Genomic DNA, 6,016 nt, shown 5'->3' with positions numbered 1-6,016 from the left:
GGAGGGACCAGGGAAGAGGAGAACGCAGGAAGAGTCAGCAGCATCCCTAGCCTCTCTTCACCCCAAAAGGAGCCGGCAGCGCCAAGAGAGGGAGTCGGGGTCCCGGACAAGAAGCCAGGAGTCAAGGCTGCACTCTGGGAGCTAGGGCAGGCTGGAGAACAGGTCAAGCCGGCCGATAGGGAAGGGGCAACTTTTGCCTTCTTGTGGCCCCCTTTAACTGGCCACTGCCATACTGACACCCCTGTTTACTCAGGGCCCTTTATTAAGGTCGGGGAGACCCAGAGGGGGGGCTCAAAAGCCTGTCTTTGGGGCGGTCCTAGCCCAAGGCAGGACTCAGGTCCTAATAGACTCGGCCTGGGGGGACGCCTTGTATGTGATGACAGGCTTGGCCCACCAGGGTGCTGGCCTTGCAGGGGTGGTCTAAGGGCTCTGTCGCCTGGGATCCCTCTCCTGCAGCAACTTCATGCATGGCTCTCTCCTGTCATTGACATGTCAGCTCCACTGTCCCCTTCTCGAAGCGGCTCCCCCGACCACCTGGTGAAAGTAAACCACCCCCAACCCTGTTGCTCTCCGTCTTCAGCCTGCTTTACTTCCTTCACTTCACTATAATGGTCCCCAGAGCGGAAGCTCCTTGAAAGCAGGGACCTTGTCTATTGTATTCTCGCCTAAAATGGGGTTTGGCTCAAAAGACGCTTGTTGGAGGAGTAAATGAAGGACTGGGATGAGTTTTGAGATTTTTTAAAAATTTATTTACAAAATTGAGATGGGGCGGTAGAGTGTGCGACTCGATCTCAGGTTGCAGGTTCGTGCCCCATGTTGGGTATAGAGATTACTTAAAAAATAAAATCTTTAAAAAATTGAGATATAATTTACATCCCGTGAAATTCATCTATTCAAATGTATAATTCAATGGCTTTTAGTATGTTCAGAGATGTGAACCCATCACTGGAATCTAAATTTAGAGCATTTCCCTTCTCCCCAGAGAGAAAACCTGCACCTACTGGCAGTCGCTCCCCATTCCTCTCCACATCCTAGGAACCTACTACTCTACTTTCTCTATCAATAGGTTTTCCCTCCTGGACCTTCATACAAATAGAAACATATAGCATGTGGTCTTTTGTGCCTGGCTCCTTCCACTTAGCATGATGTTTTCGAAGTTCCTCCATGCTGTAGCATGCATGAAAACCCATTCCTTTTGGGGCGCCTGGTGGCTCAGTGGGTGAGCGTCTGACTTCGGCTCAGGTCTCTGTGCTGACAGCTCAGAGCCTGGAGCCTGCTTCCAATTCTGTGTGTCCCTCTCTCTCTACCCTACTCTGCTCATGATCTGTCTCTCAAAAATAAATAAATGTTAAAAAATTTTTAAAAGGGGCACCTGGGTGGCTCAGCAGGTTAAGTGTCCGCCTTCGGCTCAGGTCATGATCTCACGGTTCGTGGGTTAGAGCCCTGCGTCGGGCTCTGTGCTGACAGCTAGCTCGGAGCCTGGAGCCTGTCTTCGTATTCTATGTCTCCCTCTCTCTCTGACCTTCCCCTGCTCACGTTGTCTCTTATTCTCTCAAAAAATAAAGTAAAACATAAAAAAAAATAAACCCATTCCTTTTTCTGTCTGCATACTATCCCACTGTATAGGTGTACCATATTTCCTCAGTTCATCCATCCATTGATGAACACTTGGTTTGCTTCCACTTTTTGGCTATTACGAATAATGCTGCTTGGGCTCCTGGGTGCCTCAGTCAGTTAAGCCTCCACCTTCAGCTCAGGTCACACAATCTTATGGTTTGTGGGTTCAAGCCCTGCGTCGGGCTCTGTGCTGACAGCTCAGAGCCTGGTGCCTGCTTCAGATTCTGTGTCTCCTTTTTCTGCCCCTCCCCTGCTCACACTCTATCTCTCTCAAGAATAAATAAAAGGTTTTAACAAATGGATAATGCTTCTATAAACATTCCTGTACAAGGTTTTGTGTTGACATGTTTTCAGGGCTTTGAGGTATGTACCTAAGAGTGGCATTGCTGGGTTATATGGTAATTCCCATGTTGAGATGAGTTTTTTTTAATTTTTTTCCTGTTTTTTATTTATTTTTGAGAGACAGAGAGAGATAGCACAAGCAGAGGAGGGTCAGAGAGAGAGGGAGACACAGAATCTGAAACAGGCTCCAGGCTCTGAGCTAGCTGTCAGCGTAGACCCTACACAGGGCTCGAACCCATGAACCGTGAGATCATGACCTGAGCCAAAGCCGGACGCTTAACCAACTGAGCCACCCAGGTGCCCCGAGATGAGTTTTTAAAGCAAGAACCGTGTTGGGGGCCAGACCCCAAGTAGGCTTTCAGGCCAGGTTTGCTGCCTGCTGAAAGGGAGACCAACTGCTGGAGGGAGAGAGAGTTAGAGGCTTTTTAGAGGGGAGACCAACCAGGGCCCAGCTCAGGAGAAGAAAATACCTTTGTACTTTGTTCCAGATACTTTAGGGGGCCAGCCTCTTGGGGAAGCAGTCTGATGGTGGCTTGGGAAACCCTGCAGGAAAGACTAGGTTTCATGCAATGGGCAGGAGGGGGTCAGAGCTGGGTCTTGGGCAGGGCAGGACTTGCAGGAATTTGGGGGAAATGAGAGGTAGAGAAAGAGACAGTAAATAGGGCAGAGGGGAAGAACTCAAGCCCTCAATTAGGAGGGTGCATGCAGGCTAGAGGCCAAGGGGAGGCTGAGAGAAGGCTGGGGAAGGTCTGAAAGCCATTTATCTGATGTCTTTGAGATAAAGGGGTCTCCCAAAGTGCCCAGGGTGGTTAGACTGGTCCACAAGTAACCACGAAAAAACAAACCCTAACCTTTTATCTAAATACCCCGTTCTCTTTCCTGTCGGACAAAGCACATACCCATACACCCCACCAGCCAGGTGGCTTTGCATTCTTCTTTCCTCTGAATGGTTTCCTGCTCTTGATAAGCAAATTATTTCTACTGAAGGTCTAGTCCAGATTCTTCTGACTCTAATTGTATCCATCTCCCTCCTGGCCTGTACATGGTGGCTCCCCTCAAGATCCGTCCCTGCTGGAAGCTGGGGGCAGGGGTGCGGGCGGGGAATGACTGATCCTGAGCAGAGAGTTCCTGTCCTGTCCTGCTCTAACATCCAAGGCCGTCCACACGCAGACCCTCCAATGCATGTCCCCATGGAGGCATCCAGAGAACCTCTTCAGCCCTGGTCCTCAGTCTGGGCCCAGCAGCAGGCCGGGATGTGGGCTGTCCTGAGCCTCTCCAGTGTGTCTGTCTGCAACAGCTGGCTCCTGCCATTTGTTGAACCAACCCCCACCCCTCACAAGTACAGCCTGGCGCACTACCCTCGCGGGTAATCACTTAAGCTGAAAAGCACTTGATGTGTGTATGGAGGGGGGGCATGGACATTTGAATTTGTGGTGAGGCCCCAAGGAATCAAGCTTTAGTGGCTGCTTTTAGGGCTACTGGGGTTCTTTTTTGAGAAGGAGGGGTTGTGATGAGTCGTCCAGACCTTGATAGGTTGTCACTTTCCTTTACACACAGGCCACCCCTATGACGAATCCTCCGTTCCTCCCCAAACCCACTTCGCTCCTTGCCAAAGGACAGGGTTCTTCATGACATTCTGTGTTGGGGCTGGAGGGACTAAGCCTGAACGGATAGGACTTAAGCCCCCCACCCTACCCCTCAGATCCCAGCAGGAAGCCCCAGAGGCCCACACTTTCCTTCCCAGAAGTGTCAGCTCAGGAATACTCAGCCCCATGCCTGTGCCCGGTGAGGACAGGGTATAACTTGTACCCTACACAGTTATAGTGAAAAACCCATAAAGCAAGACCATTTCCAAGTGTCTGGTTCCAGAGACAAATGCCTGGGTTCAAAACTTAACTCAACAGCTATATGATGTGACCTAGGGCAAGCTTCTTTCTTTCTTTTCTTTCTTTCTTTCTTTCTTTCTTTCTTTCTTTCTTTCTTTCTTTCTTTCTTTCTCTTGTTTACTTATTTATTTTGAGAGAGAGAGCGCAGGGGAGGAGCAGAGAGAGAGAGAGAGAGAGAGAGAGAGAGAGAGAGACAGAATCCCAAGCAGGCTCCGCATTGTCAGCACGGAGCCCAATGTGGGGCTCAAATACACCAACCCGAGAGATCATGACTGGAGCTGAAATCAAGAGTTGGATGTTCAACTGACTGAGCCCCCTAGGCACCCTTGGGGCAACTTTCTTAACCTCTCTGTGCCTCGGCTTCCTTATACACAAAATAAGAATAACAGTACTACTCCATAGGGTTGTTGTGCAGTTTAAATGAGTTGCTACAAGTGAGGTGCTAAGAACGGTGCCTGGCATTGAGTAAGCTCAGGGAAGTTCGCTGTGTTATTATCATTATTTTTCTTCTCTGTGAGCCGGTTTCCTGCCCCACGACCCTTTCCACTGCCTGCTCAGAGCTCCTTGTTGAGTAAGGAGCCCCGAGGGAGGTGCAGAGCCGAGTGAGGAAGAGACGGGCCAGTTGGGTGTGGGGTGTGTATCTCTGTTGTTTTCACAAAACCTGGCACTCCAACCTGCCCTTTAGAATTATTCCCATTCCCCTTCTTGTTCTTTGCACTACACGCGTTCCTAAAAAGGACCCAGGTAAGGGAGGTTTTGTAGTCAAAATACGTTTTTAAAGGATAAAGAGAAAACAGAAAAACACCCTGATAGATTTCTAATTAAACCTCCAGGCAGAATCAGGAAGCATCCTGGGTTGCTTCTTAGGAGTTTCGGAATCCCCTATGCATCCCATCTTGTACAAAACCCAAAGAAAATCCAACGTACACAAAACTTGCATCTTAAGAGGAGAATTCTTCCGTTTACAAAAGAATTTGATAATGGGGATCATCACTCCCGAATTGGTCCTGTTTTGTCAGTTGGGCGTCCTAAAGTGGGATCTCTATGACACCTGTGTCCTCTCCATCACCTCGGGAAGGGTGGATAGGAAAGCCCACCAGCATGGATATTTCTAGGAGTGAGCCCAAGCATGAGGGCACCTGGCTGAGTACGTCGGGGTCCCCCACCCCAGTTTCTCTGGGATAGCCCAACTGTGGTTTTGTTCCTGGGTCTTCCGCTTGCTTGAGCCCATGCAGCCCAGAAAAACACCCAGCCAGGAACTAGAACTAGGGGAAATCTTCAGCAGCCTCCAGTTTGCAAGTCATCTCTCCCCTGCTTTGGGTCTGTTTTCCCAGCTGCACTTGGAGAGCGAATGCCGCTGCCTTTCAGAGGGCTCCGCGGGGGCGGCCCTGTCCAATTTAAGCCGAGGAGAAGGAGGCTCTGCAATGGTATCCAAAGGGGTATCTTTCCGGCCACGGCAGGGGCCAAGGAAGAGTAACATGGCGTGGGAGAAGTGGAGGGGGACCGTGGCACCAGAGTTGGAGGATCAACTTAACCAAGCGGTGCGTGAGACACTCCGCACCTCCCCTGCGTGGCCCTAATAATTTGGTCCTGAGTGTTTCCAAAGCAGAAGGGCTTGGCTTCCAGGACCCCTGACTCCCTCTGAAGCGGGAACACAGGGGACCCAGCAACCCCATGGCCAGCCGGGGCGGGGTGAGGGGGTGGGAAGGGACAGCGTGTGTCAGCTAAACTGGAGCTGACGGTCTGCGTGGACCCCGCTCCAGGGCGCTCTGGCACCTGGCACAGCCCCTGAGGTGACACTCCCACTCTCCTTCCACCTCACTTCCAATTACGTCCCCCGCAGCAGGGGCCACTGACAGATCTGAGACCCTCGGCGCGAGAGGGAGACTCTCCCACCCCGCCAACTCCATCATCCCTCGGCCCGTGGCGCATGGGTGGGGGTTTGGGTGAGGGCCGGGTTCACCCCCTTGCGGGGGAGAGCGAAGGCAAATAAATAATCCACAAGTCACCTTCAGTCTCTGGAGAGACTTTTCCGGGGAGAGCTAGGATGGGGGGAGGGAGGCAATCCCGCTAAGGCGGGGCTGGCGGCGCGGAGAGGGGTGGTCGCCGTCTGCCAGAAGGCGAGGGCGCCCCGCAGCCCCAGCCCCGCGGCGTGGGGGGGGGGGGGGGGG

This window comes from Suricata suricatta, chromosome 3, assembly GCF_006229205.1.
Source record: "Suricata suricatta isolate VVHF042 chromosome 3, meerkat_22Aug2017_6uvM2_HiC, whole genome shotgun sequence".
Taxonomy (NCBI): Eukaryota; Metazoa; Chordata; class Mammalia; order Carnivora; family Herpestidae; genus Suricata; species Suricata suricatta.
This window is presented reverse-complemented; position numbering follows the sequence as displayed.